This window comes from Papio anubis, chromosome 16 (assembly GCF_008728515.1).
Source record: "Papio anubis isolate 15944 chromosome 16, Panubis1.0, whole genome shotgun sequence".
Classification (NCBI taxonomy): domain Eukaryota; kingdom Metazoa; phylum Chordata; class Mammalia; order Primates; family Cercopithecidae; genus Papio; species Papio anubis.
This window is the reverse complement of record NC_044991.1, coordinates 59,400,818-59,421,213: the sequence shown is the minus strand read 5'-3', so window position 1 is coordinate 59,421,213 and position 20,396 is coordinate 59,400,818. Positions and strand designations below refer to the sequence as shown.

General features: G+C 43.9%; 1 protein-coding gene across 2 annotated transcripts in view; it reads right to left on the bottom strand.

The window, feature by feature from the left end:
* Positions 1–19,208, bottom strand: part of KIF3B (kinesin family member 3B) — a 54,986-nt gene extending 35,778 nt beyond the window's left edge. Inside the window, exon 1 of one of the 2 annotated variants that reach the window (XM_003904884.4) lies at positions 19,090–19,208. The gene's annotated coding sequence lies outside the window, so the exon portion shown is untranslated. Of the gene's footprint in view, positions 1–17,956; positions 19,018–19,089 lie in introns of those variants that run through there. The other variant, XM_017944898.3, reaches the window with a different exon arrangement.
* Positions 19,209–20,396: the final 1,188 nt, after the last annotated feature.

Genomic DNA, 20,396 nt, shown 5'->3' with positions numbered 1-20,396 from the left:
CAAGAACCATATAACAACTGCCAGATAACAACAGTGGCTTTCCCTAAAAGAGCTGGCTGGATGAGGGCCAAAAGTAGAAGAGAAACTTTTCATTATATACCCTTTTTTCTGTTGTTGTTCTTCAGACCGAGTTTCACTCCGTCACCCAGACTGGAGTGCTGTGGTGCAATCTTGGCTTACTGCAACCTCTGCCTCCTGTTCAAATGATTCCTGTGCCTCAGCCTCCCGAGTAGCTGGAACAGCAGGCACCCACCACCACACCCAGCTAATTTTTGTATTTTTAGTACAGATGGGGTTTTGCCATGGCAAGGCTGGTCTCGAACTCCCGGCCTCAGGTGATCCGTCCACCTTAGCCTCCCAAAGTGTGTATACCCTTTAATACCTCTTGAGTTTTGAATCATGTAAATATATTACTTAGTCAAAAAATAAAATAAAATAAACGGAAAGAGAGAGAGGGAAAGGCTTTTGTGAAATTAAATATACAGGGGTTACTCATTTTTCCCATTTTATCTATCCACTTGTGCTGACCACCACGAATATAAGATAATAAAAATGGGCTGGGTATGGTGGCTCACACATATAATCTCAACACTTTGGGAGGCCAAGGCGGGTGGATCACAAGGGTGGATCATCCTGGCCAACATGGTGAAACCCCGTCTCTACTAAAAGTACAAAAATTAGCCGGGTGTGGTGGCAGGCAGCTGTAGTCTCAGCTACTCGAGAGGCTGAGGCAAAAGAATCGCTTGAACCCGGGAGGCGGAGGTTGCAGTGAGCTGATATCATGCCACTGCACTCCAGTCCAAGCAACAGTGCGAGATTCCATCTCAATTAAAAAAAAAAAAAAAAAAGATAATAAAAATGTTTTAATTGATAAATGAGGGGACCTACTAAGGGATCTAAATTTGGGACCTGCTTATCCCAAATTTAGGATGAAGCTTTGTAAAACAGTTTCTATTAGGTCCATAGCACCGGAATTTTTAACTTTCTTATGTAAATGTAGCAAGTCACGTAGTGTCAGCTCTAAAAAGCATTTAGAGCAAAGATGTCAAAAAAGAAACCAATAAAATATATTATGTTGTTATTACAGGCATTATTTATAAACATAAGGTCGGCCAGGCGCAGTGGCTCACGCCTGTAATCCCAGCACTTCGGGAGGCGAGGTGGGTGGATCATGAGGTCAGGAGATCCAGACCATCCTGGTTAACACAGTGAAACCCCGTCTCTACTAAAAATACAAAAAAAATTAGCTGGGCATAGTGGCGGGCGCCTGTAGTCCCAGCTACTCAGGAGGCTGAGGCAGGAGAATGGCGTGAACCCAGGAGGCAGAGCTGGCAGTGAGCGGAGACTGCGCCACTGCACTACAGCCTGGGCGACAGAGTGAAACTCTGTCTAAAAAAAAAAAAAAAAAAAAAAAAAAAGCGGGGGTCACCTTTTTTGTAAGCCAAACAGTTGTGTGAACTGTCTAAAAAGTTTCAAAATGTCCCTTACAGAAAGAACATATAAGAGCCACAGCATCTCAAATTGGCACAACATACTTGAGGGCAGTCAGGCAATCAACACCAAAACTCTAAATGTGAATACTCCCTTAAACAGCAATTCCATTTCTTGGAATTATTTTAAAGACATAATTGAGTAAGTAAATACAACTAAATACATGTGCAACGATGTAATACACATTTGTGTTTGTCACAACACCATCTCTAAGCACTTAAATGCTCATCAATAAAGGAGTGGTTAGATGATGGCACATCTCTACAATGGGAAACTATGAAGTCATTAAAAACGGCAACAAACCTCTAGGTATTTAGATATGGGCAATATTCAAGACACATTGTTGAGTGAAGAAAAAGGCTACTAAACAGAATTACTATGATATAGTTAATGTTTATGTGTACATGCACATGTGCAGAGGTAGATTTGGGGAACATAGCATAAAGACATTGTTAAAAGCATCAGCTACGGTGTTCAACAGGTCTGGCTTTGAATTTCTGCTCTGCCATTTGCTAGCTATAAAATCTCAAGAAACTTACTAAGTCATAGTTTCTTCTTCCACAAAGTATGGTTAATAACAACATCTCCCTTAAAGAACTGTTCTAAAGGATTAAATAAACTAATGAATGTCAAACGTTTAGCTTTTAACATTGAAAAGTACTAATAGGCCGGGCGCGGTGGCTCAAGCCTGTAATCCCAGCACTTTGGGAGGCCGAGACGGGTGGATCACGAGGTCAGAAGATCGAGACCATCCTGGCGAACACGGTGAAACCCCGTCTCTACTAAAAAATACAAAAAACTAGCCGGGCGAGATGGCGGGCGCCTGTAGTCCCAGTTACTTGGGAGGCTGAGGCAGGAGAATGGCGTAAACCCGGGAGGCGGAGCTTGCAGTGAGCTGAGATCCGGCCACTGCACTCCAGCCCGGGCGACAGAGCGAGACTCCGTCTCAAAAAAAAAAAAAAAAAAAAAAAAAAAAAGAAAAGTACTAATAAATAGGAAATGCAGGCAATATTGACCTCTAGGGTGGTGAGCCTGCAGGTTATTGTTTTGCTTTCTTTGTATTTTTTGATGGGTGCACATATTTTGATTTTTATAATTAAGGTTGGGGGAGCAAAATGCAATGTTTTCTTTGGAGAAAAGTCCAGAACTTTGATTTCAGCTTAAATGTCTAAAGAAGACACACTAGTTCTCTGGAAAGAAACCTAAAAAGGTCACAGTCAAGTAATAAGAACAATAAATGCCTGCCCTGAATTCAAATGGGCGCCGTGTACTCTCTGTCATTTGATGACACAAATAGGCAAACAAAGCATTTACTTAGGTAGGGAAAGAGGAAAAGAAACTCTTTTGGCATTCAATTGTAAAACATTCATAAAATACATTCAAAAAAATATATTCAAGTCTATTGGACAACACCTACCATTCAGAATCAATGAGGTTCTTGGGTTTTATTGAATTCAATAGTCATAACTCACAGTATACCAAGAGCTTAATGTGTAGTCCTCTTTTAATCCTCAAAATCACCTTAGGAGGAAGGCAGGCATTAGCCTCATTTAAAGAATAAGGATCAGAGACTCAGGGAAATTAATTTGCCCAAGGTTACACAATAATTAAGTGGAAGAGTCAGGATTCAAAACCAGATTTGTCTTATTTTAAAAACCATATATAAACCCATATATTTTTAAAACACCTGATATATATATGCATATATACATGTGTATGTCTATGAACAGATTAAAGCAATTCAAGCTGTACAGAGTATACAGTGAACATGTAAACCTTCCTAACATATCTGCATTGCTCCTTCATCTTCATCTTTTTTTTTAAACCTTTTTAACTCAGGTAGCAGTATACTATACACCATTGTACTTCTTCCCATATAAATCTTGGAGAACTCCCCTCAATTCATTTTGTATTGTTTTCTTTGCTTGTCTTTTTGAGATAGACTCTTGCTCTGCACTCCAGGCTGGAGTGCAGTGGCATGATGTCGGCTCACCCCAGCCTCAACCTCCTGGGCTTAGGTAATCTTCCCATCCCAACCTCCTCAGTAGCTGGAACTACAGGTACATGCCACCAAACCTGGCTAATTTTGTTTTTATTTTTTTGTAGAGACAAAAGTCTTACTACATTGCCCAGGCTGGTCTTAAACTCCTGGCTCAAGTGATCCTTCCATCTCTCAGCCTCCGAAAGTATGGGATTACAAGCATCAGACACCATGCCCAGCTGCTTCTTTTTCCTTTCTTTTCTGTCTTACATCCTTCCTTTCATTCATTCATTCATTCATTTTGAGACAGAGTCTCTGTTGCCCCGGTAGCAGTACAGTGGCACAATTACAGCTCACTGCAACCTCGACCTCCTGGGCTCAAGCAATCTTCCCACCTCAGACTCCCAAGTAGCTGGGACTATAAGCACACCCCACCACATCCAGCTAATTTTTTATCTTTTGTAGAGACAGGGTTTTGCCATGTTGGCCAGGCTGGTTTTGAACTCCTGACCTCAGGTATTCCGCCCGCTTTGGCCTCCCAAAGTGCTGGGATTACAGTCGTGAGTCACTGCACCCAGCCAAAAAAAGTCTTTGATCAATCAGTCCATTACTGAGGGACCTTCTGATTGTTTCTGGTCATTTGCTACTGCAAACAGTACTGCAGTGGCTATACTGAACATATATACCTTTAGATAAGTGGGAGTAGTTGGTAGGATCCACTCCCAGAGGTAGGACTGTTGTATACAATCTATTGTTTTTTAAGAGTCAAGGTCTTCACATTCTGTTGTTTTTTAAGAGTCAATGTCTTGCTCTGTTGCCCAGGCTGGAGTGCAGTGGCAGAATCTCAGCTTACTGCAACCTCGAACTCCTCGCTCAAGCAATTGTCCCACCTCAGCCTCCAGAGCAGCTGGGACTACAGGTGTGTGCCACTGCACCGGACTAATTTTTTTTTTTTTTTTTTTTTTTTTTAATTTTTAGTAGAGACGGGGTTTCACTGTTTTGGCCAGGCTAGTCTCAAACTCCTGACCTCAAGTGATCCACCTGCCTCAGCCTCCCAAAGTGCTGGGATTACAGGCATGAGCCACCATGCCTGGACTAATTTTTAGAATAGTTTGCAGAGAGGGGAGTCCTGCTTTGTTGCACAGGCTGGTCTCAAACTTGTGGTTTCATGTGATTCTCCTACTTAGGACTCCCAAAGTGCTGGTATTACAGATCCACCATGTAATACCAGCCACCATGGTGAGCCACCACGTCCAGATCCTTTTTTGATCTTGATTCAAACAAACCAACTGTTAAGAAATGTACAAGGACCAAGCTAGGTGGTTCACCACCCATAACCCCAGCACTTTGGGAGGCCAAGGCGGGAGGATCACTTGAGCCTAGGAGTTCAAGACCAGCTTGCGCAAGATGGCAAGACCCTGTCTCTACAAAAAAAATTTTTTTAATTAGCCGGGTGTGGTGGTGTATGCCTGTAGCCCCAGCTACTCAGGAGGCTAAGTTGGGAGGATTGCTTGAGCCCAGGAGTTTGCTTGAGCCGCCTGGGAGTTTGAGGCAGCAGTGAGCTCTGATTGCACCACTGCACTCAAGCCTAGGTGATACAGTGAGACCTTGTCTCAAGAAAAAAAAAAATGAGGCCAGGCGTAGTGGCTCATGCCTGTAATCCCAGCACTTCGGAAGGTCAAGGACGGCGGATCACTTGAGGTCAGGAGTTCAAGACCCGCCTGGCCAACATGATGAAATCCTGTCTCTACTAAAAATACAAAAATTAGCTGGGTGTGGTGCATGCATGTCTGTAATCCCAGCTACTCGGGAGGCTGAGGTAAGACAACTGCTTGAACCCGGGAGGCGGAGATTGCAGTGGGCCTAGATCGTGCCACTGTACTCCAGCCTGCGTGACAGAGCAAGACTCTATCTCCAAAAAAAAAAAAAAAAGTATAAGACAATCAAGGAAATTGGAACACTGGATATGAGACAATGTAAGAAATTATTGTTATTTATGTGTAAAAATGTTATTATGTTAAAAACAAAGTTCTTATCCTCTAGAGATAAACAAGAATATTTTCAGACAAAGTTATATGCTGTCCGGGATCTTTTTCAGGGGTAGGGGTGCATGGAAGGTTATAGGTAAAATAGGATTGCCAACTGCTGAGAACTGCTGGAGGTGGGTAATGGGTTCATGATTCATTGCATTATTCTAGTTTTATGTATAATTGGGATTTTCCAAATGAAAAAAAAAATCACCCTCTAACCAACGGCTTATCATTTAAATTGTTTTAAAAATTACCGTAAAAAACCCCACATAATATAAAATTTACCCTTTTAATCATTTTAAGTGTATATAGTTCAGTAGTGTTAACTATATTCACATTGTTGTATAACATATTTCTAGAACTTTTTCATCTTGCAAAACTGAAACTTTATAACCATTGAACAATTCCTCATTTCCCCCTCTCCTCAGCCCCTGGTAACCACGTTTCCATGATTTTGTCTACTCTAGCTACCTCGGATAAGTGGAATCATAACAGTATTTGTCCTTTTGTGACTGGCTTATTTCACTTAGCACAATGCCCTCAAGGTTCATCAATACTAAAGCATGTGTCAGAACTGCCTTCTTTTTAAGGCTGAATAATATTCCATTCTATGTATGTACCATATACATATTTATTTTAATTAATTAATTTATTTATTTGAGACACAGTCTCGCTCTGACACCCAGACTGGAGTGCAGTGGCGCAATCACAGCTCATTGCATCCTTGAACTCCTAAGCTCAAGCAATCCTCCCACCTCAGCCTTTTGAGTAGCTAAGACTACAGGTACGTGCCACCATACTCAGCTAATTTTTTATTATTATTATTTGTTATAGAAACAAGGTCTCACTATATTGCCCAGGCTGGTCTGGAACTCCTGGCCTCAAGCAATCCTTCTGCCTTGGCCTCCCGAAGTGCTGGGATTACAAGCGTGAGCCATCGCACCTGGCCTGTACCACATATTCTTTATCCATTTATCCATTAATGGACATTTGGGCTGCTTCTACCTCTTGGCTATTGTGAATAATCCTATGGGCAGAGGGCCATAGCAAAACCTGTATTTAACAGGCAGAGGTAGCCTGAATAGCCAAAAAGAGATTCAGACACACCTGGCACTGAAACCCAGCTCTATCATTCCTAGTTTTGTTTGTTTTTGAGATGGAGTCTTGCTGTCACCCAGGCTGCAGTGTAGTAACGCGATCTCGGCTCACTGCAACTTCCACTTCCTGGGTTCAAGCGATTCTCCTGCCTCAGCTTCCCAAGCAGCTGGGATTACAGGTGCACGCCACCACGCACGGCGGCTAACTTTTGTATTTCCAGTAGAGAGTGGGTTTCACTATGTTGGCCAGGCTGGTCTCGAACTCCTGACCTCAGGTGTTCTACTCACCTCAGCCTCCTAAAGTGCTGGGAGCCACGGTGCCCAGCCTATCATTCCTAGTTCTGAGGCTCTGTGAAAGTTTCTTACCCCTCGGAGCTGATGTCCTCATCTGTAAAATGGGAATATCACTAACACCTGCTGCCTGGGGCAGTGTAAGGACTAGATGAAGACAGGCAGCAAGAGTCTGGCCCACAAGTGGTAACTCTACCTTGACCCAATTTGCAGGAGGAAAAAACAGAGACTTAGACAGGGAAGTAAAGTGGCACACTGAGTTAATAAGTGGTAAAGCAAGCTGAAACCAGGTCCACCTGGCTCCAAAGTCCATGGCCTTTTTCCACATCAGCATGTCCTAAATGTCAGTAACCAGATTGTTCCTTCACAATTTTCGCCATGTCTATCATCAACTGCACTATTATTTACTTACCGTTTTTTCTTTAAATCTACTTCTATTAACACATATTTATTTTAAAAAGAAACTTTATATAACTACCATGAATGGAAAATCAGTATCACTTGTTATGAATAGAAAGTAACTGAAAATAAATATAAGAACAGACAACAATGTTACTAAATTCTAGCTAAATATTGTAGCTTATCTGAGGCCTGAGGCTTGATCACTATTGGTTTGAAAGGGAACTTAACAACTGTTAAGAAACAGACTAGTGGCCGGGCATGGTAGCTCCCGCCTGTAATCCCCGCCCTTTGGGAGGCCAAGGCAGGTGGATCATGAGGTCAGGTGTTCAAGATCAGCATGGCCAAGATGGTGAAACCCCGTCTTTACTAAAAATACAAAAATTAGACAGGCATGGTGGCAGGGGCCTGTAATCCCAGCTACTCAGGAGGCTGAGGTAGAGAACTGCTTGATGCCAGGAGGCAGAGGTTGCAGTGAGCCGAGATTGCGCCACTGCACTCCAGCCTGGGCGACTGAGTGAGACTCCATTTCAAAAAAAAAAACAGACTAGTACCAAACAAATACAGTATTCTTCTTGACACAGAAGAACCAAGAGAGTTTTAAAGGGAATAGCTCTCACCACTGCATTCAACATAATCTAGGAAGTTGTGTTTGCGTGTCCCCCTAACTCTCCTCCTACTCCACCTGGTTCAGCTCTGCAGAATATAAGGACCCACTCAGATCCCCTGAATCAGAATCTTGTTTTATCAAGATTCATGCCTACGCATGCTACCTTTACAGTAAACAGTTTCAAAGTTGATCCAACAGAATTTCCCATAAATCATAGGATTTATTTTATTAATATGATGAGTTAAATGCTTTTTGAAAAATCCCTTTTCAAAAGTCCATCAGAACTGTCTTGGCTCATTGTCCAATGTTATAATGATATGCAACAGCCTATTCAGATAATGAAGGGTTGAAATGACAAAGGCCTATGTTCTGGGTCCTACTTGTAGGGAATTCTTCATCAGAAAGAAAAAATGGATAAAAAGAAGACACAAAAGAAGGTGAGAAAAACTATTACATTAAAAAAATACTTCATGATATGTAAAATATATCTAAATAAAGGTTTTTTTGTTTGGAGACAGGAACTCATTCACTGTGTCACCCAGGCTGGAATGCAGTGGCGCAATCATGGTTCACTGTAGCCTTGAACTCCTGGGCTTGAACTCGCCTCAGCTTCCCGAGTAGTTGGGAGTACAGGTGCAAGCCACTGCACCTGGGTAAATTTTTATATGTTTTGTATAGATGGGGTCTCGCTATGTTGCCCAGGCTGGTCTCAAACTTCTGGCCTCAAGCAATCTTCCCACTTAGGCCTCCCAAAGCGCTGGGATTACAGGAATGAGCCACCACACCCAGCTAAAGCTGTTTTTAAAAAGATACTTTTAGGCCTGGCGCCGTGGCTAAAGCCTGTAATGCCAGCGCTTTGGGAGGCCAAGACGGGCGGATCTCAAGGTCAGGGGTTCAAGACCAGCCTGACCAACATGGTGAAACCCTGTCTCTACTAAAAATACCAAAATTAGCTGGGCGTGGTAGTGTGCACCTGTAATCCCAGCTACTCAGGAGGCTGAGGCAGGAGAATCGCTTGAACCCAGGAGGTGGAGGTTGCAGTGAGCTGAGACTGCGCTATTGCACTCCAGCCTAGGCAAGAGAGTGAGACTCCATCTCAAAAAAAAAAAAAATACTTTTAGAGGATTCTAAGAAGGGAAATGTATAGTTCTCTGTTAGAATTTTTTAAAGTTCAAACTTTTCACAAACCACTTATTTAGAATTGTTCTCTTATGAGGCTGAGAGAGAAGGAGATATTCTGTGTAACACATTATATGTGATTATAAAAAGGTGGAAACAACTTCAATGTCCAATGCCTGGGAAAGTGTAGTAGTTACTACTAAACTACTAACGTATAGTAATAACTACTAAACACAAAAACATAGCAAGGTGTAGTGGCTCACACTTGTAGTCTCAGCACTTTGGGAGGCTGAGGCAGGAGCATCGCTTAAGGCCAGGAGTTCGAGACCAGCCTGAGCAACATAGTGAGATTCTACCTCCAAGAAAAATTTAAAAATTAGCCACAAGTGGTGGCACGCACCTGTGGTCCTGGCTGCTTAGAAGGCTGAGGTGGAAGGACCACTTGAGCCCAAGAGTTGGAGGTTACAATGAGCTATGATCATGCCACAGCACTCCAGCCTGGGCAACAGAGTGACACCCTATCTCAAAAATAAATAAATAACAAAAAATAGATTGGCCCTGGTGGCTCACACTTGTAATCTGAGCACTTTGGGAGGCCAAGGCAGGAGGACTGCTTGAGCCTAGGAGTTTGAGACCAGCCTGAGCAACACAGTGAGACCCTGTTTCTACCAAAATAAAATAAAAATTTAAATAACTAAGTACAAAAATGTGGAAAAATGGTTATGACATAATGTTAAGTGAACATTTCCAAATGGAAAATGGGAAATACACTTTGAATACAACTTTCTAAAAATATATCTGCAAGTAGTCAAGTAAGCAAAACCTGAGTTAGGGTATCATCACCTTGGGTACATTCCCCAACCGAACTGTAATTATGTCTGCCTTTGCAGCTTTAGGTGAACACTGCCATGTTAAAAGCATTCTTTCAGAGGGTTGCCTTTGTAATTTACAATTTTAACATTAAAGAACCTAGCTTAAAGAAACCATCAGTAATGCAGACAAAGGTTTGCACAAAATAATCATCATTAAGATGTTCTCTGAAGCATTACTCATAACGTTTAAACATTGAAAATAGCCGAAATAACAACAACGGAGGAAACAGGTAAGAACTGCAAGCCCATGAGATAAAATGTATTTAGGAATATATTTGTATATGGACAGTAAAATGTTAACAGTAGCTATGTCTGGGTGGTGGATCTTAAAGTCAGTCTTATTTAATCTGTTCAGTATTTTCCTCATTTTTTCCTCAATGGAAATTTATTATTTTTGTAATCGGGAAAAAATTACATTTTTAAAAAAGGCTGACAGCTGAAGAACTAAACAAGGAAAAACATCACATATATTTCTTAGGCTAGAGTCTAGCTTATTATTGCAGATCTTGCAAAACCAGTAACTACTTCCACCAAAGACTATCTTCTTGTGGTTATCTTTAGGTAACTTGAACTGATATTTTATCTTACCTAGATGGAATCTTTTATGATTTGCCAGCTAGATTTTTCGCTTATGTTCTGAAATGTGTTATAATGATTACTACAGTCTGCTAAGCTGCTAGAGATTGTGCTATGAGCTTTTAGTTTCTGTTTAATTTATGTCACACAACAAAAGGCCAAGCAAGCCCTTCCTGAAAGCACTGCTGAAGGTGACATGAAGGACTCCAGAGTGGTTAAGTCCCAAGCTCCCAATAATCTATGGCAATTTCTATTTCACTTGAACCCATTTCCATTTATAGACTATATTCAAGCATGACAAAATGCAAGTGCTGCAAATGTCTTGCCAAAAACTTTAAAAATAAAAGCCACACCCACCATGATTATCACTGGTTCACTCTCTAATGCAAATTATGAGTTAAATAAATCAGCATGCTAAAGATAGATCTTCCTGTGTGAAGAGCTCAATGTCCGCAATCAGTGTGACGAAGTGAGAAGACACAATGTGTCACCATGATTAACTGAACCTTAAACATGAACATCCCAAGCTGCTGTGCAGATGTGTGATGCTGATAAGATGAGCTGATTGTAATGCTCTCTGCCAAGAAATACACTCTAAAAGCCACACCCGAAAGCTCTGGGAGAAAGTCCAGTGTGAAGTCACCAAGAAAGAACAAAATATCACCCAACTCAAGGTTCAGTCTTGTGGGCGGGGCTGGAAGGGCTTTGGGGAGAACCGTCCTATGTCTTTATTTTACAGATATATACATATATATACACACATTTTTTTTTTATGCAAGAGAGACCTAGAGAGGTTGAGTCACTTGCTCTAAGTCACACAGCAAGTAGCAGAATCCTGCCTTTACCCAGTTCCCACCATCCTTTCAGGTCAAAATTTCCTATAATGGCATAGTCCTTGACCAACAGATCTTTCTGAGAGTCTAGAAAGATAGGAGGTGTTGAAAGGAAAATAATGAGCCCACAGGGCAGAGAGAGAAAACTGAGGCACAGTAAGATGGAATCTTTTAACAATTAGTCAGCGGGTGTTATATGGGACTTTATCCACTATCTTCTCACCCAGTGTAGATATTTATCACCAGAATCAAGAAACAGTTTAGAGCTAAATGACTCAGAATACAAGCTCACAGTTCCTACCTGCTTCAGCAGTCCTGGCCCTGAAGTTAGATCACTGAGAAGCGTGAGAGGCAGCTTATCTTACCAAACGAGGTATCTGTTTGCGGCTTCATCAGCCAAGTAACCGACACCCATCTAGCTCAGAAGTTTTTCCCTTGATTTCCTCAAACATTCTTTATTTCCTCAAACATTCTTTATTTCCTCAAACATTCTTTGAAGTCACTTTTTTTTCTGGGGGGGGGGTCATCATTTAAAATGAGTTACGTAGGTATGTAAGAGAAAGGCCTTGACAAGACAGCTACGATGTGGTCACTGCCCACCTGAAAAACAGATGAACACGCCATGGTAGAAAGAACAACAGACCTGGAGTCAGCAGATGTGGGGAAGTTACTGAACTTTTCTGAGCCTCTACTTTCCTCTTCTGGAAACCTGTGTTACACGATTGCTGTGAGGTCTAAATCTAAATGAAACAACATGTGTTAAGTGCTTACAACACTGCTTGGCTAATGTATCTTAGCTACGACTACTACTTTCATCGTCATTATCATTGGTAAGTCTTAGTTTGCTACTGATTACCTAGATGAGAGCATCTCAGACTTTAATGTGCACAGGAAACATCCGGGATCTTGGTAAAAGGCAGGCTCTGGTTTATTAGATCTAGGCCCTGTTGTTGTTTCCTTCTTCTTTTGTTAAAACTACAGATGAGGTCTCACTATTTTGCCCAGGTTGGTCTCGGCCTCCTGGCCTCCAGTGATCCTCCTGCCTTGGCTTCCCAAAGTGCTGGGATTACAAGCGTGAGCCACTGCACCCAGCCTAGGTTCTGCATTTCTGACAAGGTTCTGGGGACACAGTACGTCTGTCACAGAGAACACACTTTGAGCAGCAAGGATCTCCCTAACTCAGCACCTAGAAAATGTTTAATATTACTGACAAAAACAAGTGACCACACCACAACGTCTTCATCTGTAAACTGGGGATAATATGTAGTCCACATAATCTCAACTGACAATTAGTAAATGAGAATGCACAGGAAAGAGCATTCTAAACTGCAAAGTTATACAAATAGCAGTGGTGGCCAGGTACAGTGGCTCATGCCTGTAATCCCAGCACTTTGGGAGGCCAAGGCAGGAAGACTGCTTGAAGCCAGGAGTTTGAGACTAGCCTGCAACATAGCAAGACCCTGTCTCTCTTTTTTTTATTAGCTGGGTGTAGTGGCATGCACCTGTAGTCTCAGCTACTTGGATGGCTGAGGCGGGAGGCTCGCTTGAGCCCAGGAGTTGGAGGTTGCAATGAGCTATGACTGTATCACTGCACTCCAGCCTGGGCAACAGAGTGAGACCAGGTTTTCTAAAAAAAATTAGCGGCTCATGCCTGTAACCCAGCACTTTGAGAGGCCAAGGTGAGTGGATCACATGCGGCCAAGATGCCTGGACAATATAGTATGACCGTCTCTACAAATTTCTGTTTTTTGAGATGGAGTCTCACTCTGTCACCCAGGCTGGAGTGAAGTGGTACAATCTCAGTTCACTGCAACCTCTGCTTCCCGGCTTCAAGTGATTCTCCCGCCTCAGCCTCCAAAGTACTGGGACTACAGGCAAGCACCACCACACCTGACAATTTTTGTATTTTTAGTAGAGATGGGGTTTCGCCATGCTGGTCAGGCTGGTCTTGAACTCGTGATCTCAGGTGGTCCACATGCCTCAGCCTCCCAAAGTGCTGAGATTACAGGTGTGAGTCACCATGCCTAGCCATCTACAGAATTTTTTTTTTTTTTTTAAGACAGAGTCTCGCTCTGTCGCCCAGGCTGGAGTGCAGTGGTATGATCTCAGTTCACTGCAACCATCACCTCCCGGGTTCAAGCAATTCTCCTGCGTCAGCCTCCTGAGTAGCTGGGATTACAGGTGTGCACAACCATGCCCAGCTAATTTCTGTATTTTTAGTAGAGAAGGGGTTTCACCATGTTGGTCAGGCTGGTCTCAAACTCTTGACCTCGTGATCTGCCCGCCTCAGCCTCCCAAACTGCTGAGATTACAGGTGTGAGCCACCACGCCTGGCCCAAAAACACTTTTTTAAAATTAGCCAGGCATGACAGTATATGCCTGCAGTCCCAGCCACTCAGGAGGCTAAGCTAGAAGGATCACTTGAACCCAGGAATTCAAGGCTGTTGGGGAGCCAGGATCACACTGCTGCATTCCAATCTGGGTGACAGAGGGAGTCCCTGTCTTCAAAATGAATAAATTTATTAAATTTAATTAAATAAACAAGTGGCAGTGATAAGACTATTAGTCTTACTATTCACAATGCTGAATATACAACCCTGTAATGCCCAGATTTACAAGTACAGTTACTGGAATGTGTAACAATGAAGCTCGAATTCCCTTGCTCAGAAGAGATTCAAGAATCCTCTAGGAATTCTGGTAGAATACAATAGGTTTTCCAGGGATTCTCAAGTCAAAAGCTCTAAAACTTTAGAACTGTCACTTGGTGGCCAGGAAAGAACCTGGCAGGGAGAGTGTGGCCATTTGGGGCACCGAATGAACTTCACTAGTGATTCTGCTCCCTCTTCGAGAGCTGGCCAGGCTCCCTCAGCCAAGATCCCGAGTCAGCACTGCAATGCCAACAGCACAAGACAGAAAGACAGATGGGTACTGCCCTGGCAAAGCCCACACCTGCCGCTCCACAGGCTGGCAAAGAGCCAGACTGTAGAAAAGCAGCAGGACTTTTTTTTTTTTTTTTTTTTTTTGGTTCACAGTAGGAACTTCAAGCTTCAATCAGTAGTACCTGACTAGCTTCTCTCAGCATAATCTGGGGATTTCCTCCCCATAGACTATAAAGTATGATGCGTATACCTTGTGCCTCTCCTCTAAGGGGTTCAAAATAAACTATGAATAATTATTCCTCATAGGGCCCCTTACCAAAAAGTCCTCTCATCATTTCAGAGGCAGATGGCATCTCTAACATCTACTTAATTGCTCAGGCCAAAAACCCAGGAGTCATCCTTATTCTCTCACCGTCACCCCACCATCCTGCTGGTTTTACCTCCGAAACACATCCCCAATCCGTCCTCTTACCATCTCCACTGCCACCAATCTAGAAGGCCACTATCTTCTCTCACCTAACCTCCTAACTAGCCTCCTGGCTGCCACTCCTATGCGCTCTAAAATTCACTGCCACAAAGAGGCCAGAGTGATTTTTTAAAAAAATAAAAATAAATCATGCCACTCCCCTTCTCCAGAACCTCCAAAGATTTCTACAGCTTTTAGAACAAAATCCCAACTCCTTACTCTAGCAGACAAGGCCCTGTATGATCTGAGTGCTCCCCACCACTCCCATCCCCTACATCCATCCACCTCCCCACTCTGCCTTCGACTCACCTGTCCCAGCCATTCTAAGCCTTCTTGCAGTTTCTGGAACTTACCAAGCTTGTTGCCACCTCACAGCCTTTACCCTTGCTCTTCCTTCTAACATATCTTCAAATGGCTGGCCCCTCCCTGGGAGCAAATCTCAGCAAAAATGTCACCACCCTAGCAAGACCTTTTTTCTTTTCTTTTTTTTTTTTTTTTTGAGACAGAGTCTCACTCTGTTGCCCAGGCTGGAGTGCAATGGCGCAATCTCAGCTCACTGCAGCCTCTGCTTCCCGGGTTCAAGCAATTCTTGTGCCTCAGCCTCCTGAATAGCTGGGACTACAGGCACGTGCCACCACACCCACCTAAGTTTTGTATTTTTAATAGAGATGGGATTTCACCCCAGCACTTATTCCTTATCCAAGTTCCCTTGTTCATTTATTGGTGTATATTTCTGTTTGCTGCCAGTAGAATATAGGCTGCATGAGAGCAAGGAACTCATGTACCTTTCTACCATGATATCTCCAGGCTAAAACAGAATTGACACATTCTAGGTGCTCAGGAAATGCTAAATAAATACAATCTGGGGAGGACAGTGGTAAATACACTGAATCTGAAGTCAGAAGACTGGATTTCAACGTGAAATGGGCCACTCAATAGCATCATGGCTTCTTGGCTTCTCTTCAGATTCCTCGACTGTAAAACAGAGATCCTCATCTGCACCTTACCTTCCTTGAAGGGACACAGATAAGATTAAATGAGTAAAAGCATGAGTGAGCAAGTGTAAGCATTTGTGTAAGCCATTAGGCACCATATTGTTATTGTCAAGTATTGTTACTCTTTGTTACATAAGAGAAGGGACTTGCAAATTAGTGGATGAAAAGGCTTAGGAAGCAATCTGAGGTTTCTAATCCAGGCACCTAACAGAAGTCTAGGGACACAACAAAACAGATTAGAATCAGTGGCTTTACTCTGCAGCCAGGGCAAACATAAGATATGAATTCATTTAAAGACGTCAAATGCAGTAATTTGCAAATTAAGCTCTGAGTTCCTTGAAGGATATGGAGATGGGATTGATCTCCACATCCTCCATGTACCTAGCATAAGCGGATTTAGCAAATATTTACTGAATTGGGTGTTGAGCTACCAAACCTGACGTCCTACCATCAGCTTTCACCTTTCTTTTTCTTTTTCTTTTTTTTTTGAGACACAGTCTTGCTCTGTTGCCCAGGCTGGAGTGCAGTGGCATGATCTCGGCTACACTGAAAGCTCCGCCTCCTGGGTTCACGCCATTCTCCTGCCTCAGCCTCCCCAGTAACTGGGACTACAGGGGCCCGCCACCATGCCCAGCTAATTTTTTGTATTTTTTATTTTTTAGTAGAGATGGGGTTTCACCGTGTTAGCCAGATGGTCTCCATCTCCTGACCTCGTGATCCGCCCACCTCGGCCTCCCAAAGTGCTGGGATTACAGGCATGAGCCACCACGCCCAGCCAGCTTTCACTTTTCTTTGCAACCCATTGTGGCACAGGATTACAGGTTCCTGGGGCAACCATATAAAAATATCAACATTTATATAATGCCATGATGGCTACTGTTTCATGCTTGCAATGACATTATGGTTGACAGACCTGGTATTATCACATACTTTAATTTAATCATTCACCAGCCATAAATGGAAAATACAGTACAAGTACCACATTAAGCCCAAATAACAATAGCTAATGTTTATCAAATATGCTGGGCACTTTACATACATTAAGTTCAAATAAATCCTCAGAACAGACATGCATGATATGTACTATTACTATCCCCATTTCACAGATGAGGCAACTACACCACCAAGGGGTTCAAAATGAACTACGAATAATTCTTCCTCACAGGGCCCCTTACCAAAAAGTCATCTCATCATTTCAGAGGTATTGACCATCATTTCAGAGGTAAAGTAGCACCTCTTTGCTCAGTAGCGCACAGCTTGGAAGTAGCAGAGTCAAGATTTTAGCCCAGGTAGTCTGATTGCAGGCTTTTAACCACAACTGCAAAACAGCACTGAAAGGGCCTTCAGTATAATCTAGCCTAGTCCCCTCATTTTAACAAGGAGAGAATGAGGGACAGAGAAGCCCTTTTTTAAAGATTCCAACTCTCAGGTTGGGCACGGTGGCTCATGCCTGTAATCCCAGTACTTTAGGAGGCCAAGACAGGCAATCACCTGAGGTCAGGAGTTTGAGACCAGTCTGACCAGCGTGGAGAAACCCCGTCTCTACTAAAAATACAAAATTAGCCGGGCATGGTGGCACATGCCTGTAATCCCAGCTACTTGGGAGGCTGAGGCAGGAGAATTGCTTGAACCAGGGAGGCGGAGGTTGCAGCGAGCCGAGATGGCGCCATTGCACTCCCGCCTGGGCAACAACAGCAAAACTCCATCTCAAAAAAAAAAAAAAAAAAAGATTCCAACTCTTTTCTGAGATCCTCACTTTGGATGGTATCTCTTTAAATAAAGCTTTACCTGAGATCTTGTTTCCTTGCCTTTTAGCTTCCAGTCAGTTAAAAGTAACAAAAGAAAAAAGAATACCCCTGTGGCCTTATAATAGCAACTGTTGCAAAATCAGAGGCAACAGTGAATGGGGGATAAAATACAGGATTTACCTAGAAACACCTCCACTACTGTCACTCAATAGATACAAAATTCTTAGGCAATGGCTGGGTGTGGTGGCTCATGCATATAATCCCAGCACTTTGGGAGGCTGAGGCAAGCGTATCACTTGAGGCCAGGAGTTCAAGACCAGCCTGGCCAACATGGCAAAACCTTGTCTCTACTAAAACTACAAAAATTAGTGGGCAAGGTGGTGAACATCTGTAGTCCCAGCTACTCAGGAGGTCGAGGCGGAATAATCGTTTGAACCCAGGAGGAGGAGGTTGCAGTGAGCTGAGATCGTGCCACTGCACTCCAGCCTGGGCAACAGACTGAGACTCTAACTCAAAAAAAAAAAAAAAAAAAAAAAAAAAGAAAAAAAGATTCTTAAGCAGGTCCTTACCTTCGCTTTTCTGAAGCTCAGTTTCCTTATTGGCAAAATGAGGATGGTATCACCAGGTACCTGGCAAAGTCTACGTAAGGATTAAATGAAACAATATGCCTGGTAAAGTGCTTCTTAATCATATGCTTGTAGTTATTACTGCTGTAAGCACTTCCCAAAGGACACAAAGATGCCTTTCTTCTTCTGGAAGGATCAACGAAGCCCAAGTAGAAAATGAGACCATGACCCCAGCTATCTACAAAGGATTGACCTCAAAGAGTTTGGACTACTTGTAGAAGTCCACTACCTCCCTTGCTCTGAGCAGAATGGAGAAGTAAAACTGGGGTTGGGAGTTGGCATTGCAGTAGGACTACCCATATGAGCTGGCACTCTACACACCTACACCTTACCTGTCCCAAAGTCATCTCCTCCTGGGAGTCTGGCCCTCCTCCCCTAGACGCCTCATAATAGCTGGTTGAGCACTTACTATGTGCCAAGCTACTTGACATACCCAGTCTCGTTGATTTCCACAGTAGTCTATTATACCATTTCACAGATAAGAAAAACTAGACTCAAAGAAATTAACTTGCCCAGGGCCACACAATTACTAAGTGGAAATGCCACGTCTCTAACTCACTCAGACTTCAAACTGCCCTCTTGGTCTCCCATGCTAGGGTGCCCTAAAAATTCTCCCTCTCCCCATTTGGGGCACTTTCACACACACGCCTCATCACCTTAACCACTCAGAGCAGCAAGTGTTAGCACCCCTTTGAATAAACAGGTCAATTAAGGCCAGCGAGGGGAAAAGACTTGCCCAAGGTCACACAGCAAACCCGGGACAGCGCAGTGGTTCGGACCCCAGGCTCTCACTTCCCCGCCCTCGTCCCAAACAGGGGCCCTGACCACCGCCCCAGGGCCCCCAGGTGGGTTGCGACCCAGGGTGGCCGTGTCTGGGGGTCGGGCCGCGACCTCGCCCGGGGAAGGAGGGGCAAGGCCGTCCGGACGACCAGAGGATGCCCGAGAGGCAGGGCAGAGGATGCTCCGGCTCGCGGGACAGCAAAGCCAGGCGGAGGCGCGGGCGCGGGTCGCAGGGAAAATCCCAGGCGGCCACAGGATAAGCCCTGCTCGGCGGGCGCCCGGCCCCTCCGACTCACCTGCGGCCCGAGCCGAAAGCGGGCGGCGACGGCGGCGACGGCGGCGGCGGCGGGGGCGGCGAACCCCTGGCTCAGCCATTCCCCGCTGCCCCGGATGGGGAGAGACAGTGGCCGCTCACTTCCTTAGCAACCTGGCTCAGCGACCCACTTCCTTAGCAACCAGTGTCAATTTCAATAACTTTATTGGCACACGAGCAACGGACAGGGAAAGCCAGCTGGCGGGGTCCGGGCGGGGCTCAGCTCGGTGCTGGAGCTTAGCGGGGCCCAACACACCTTCATCTCCTCACCCACCTAAGCGGGTAGAGTGGCGCACAACGTGGCCTAACTCCATCCTCTGGTATCTCGTGCCTCAGTTTCCCATCTGTAAAATGGAACATACTCTATTTCAGCCGCCATTCAACCTTTCCTAAAAGCTTTCACATCCATTATCTGACTGGTGTCTCAAAGTCCTACCGAGATAACTCCCACTTAGGGTGCCCCCAGTGACTCAATACAAACACCTACAGGCATCCTTGTTGTATCTTTCTTGTACTTAACCCAATCTAATCAGTCACAACCGCACCAGGCAAGGCCAGACCACGCTCATCTCTAGCCTGCCTGAAATATCTGGTCTCTCTCTCTCTGTTTCCATTCTTTCGTCCAGCTCTGCCCGGACAATTCATTTTCCATAAGGTGGCCAGAGTAATTATTTAAAACAAATCATGCGGCCAGGTGCAGTGACTCACGCCTGTAATCCCAGAACTTTGGGAGGCCGAGGCAGGTGAATCACCTTAGGTCAAGAGTTCGAGACCAGCCTGGTCAACATGGGGAAACCTCCTCTCTAATAAAAATTTTAAAAAATTAGCCAGGCGTGGTGGCGCATGCCTGTAGTCCCAGCTACTCAGGAGGCTGAGGCAGGAGAATCGCTTGAACCCGGGAGGCGGAGGTTGCAGTGAGAGAGATGGCGCCACTGCACTCCAGCCTGGGCCACAAGAGCAGAACTCCGCCTCAAATATAAAACATTAAAATAAATAAATAAATAAATAAATAAATACAACAGATCAAGCCACTTCCTGGTTAATACTCGATTTAATAGAGCCTCATTGCTCTTAGAATCAAATGTGAAGTCCTTATACTTCCTGCAAAAATTGTTAAAACTCTATTCCAGCCACACTGGCCTAGAAGGGCAGGTTCCATCCCCCATGGAATTTACACCTGCTGTTCCCCACTAAATAGAAACTGCATAAGAGCAGTCTTTTATTTGTTCACTCTTGTATCCACCAAGCCTGGAACCAAGCTTAGTCAATAGTAGGTACTCAATAAATATG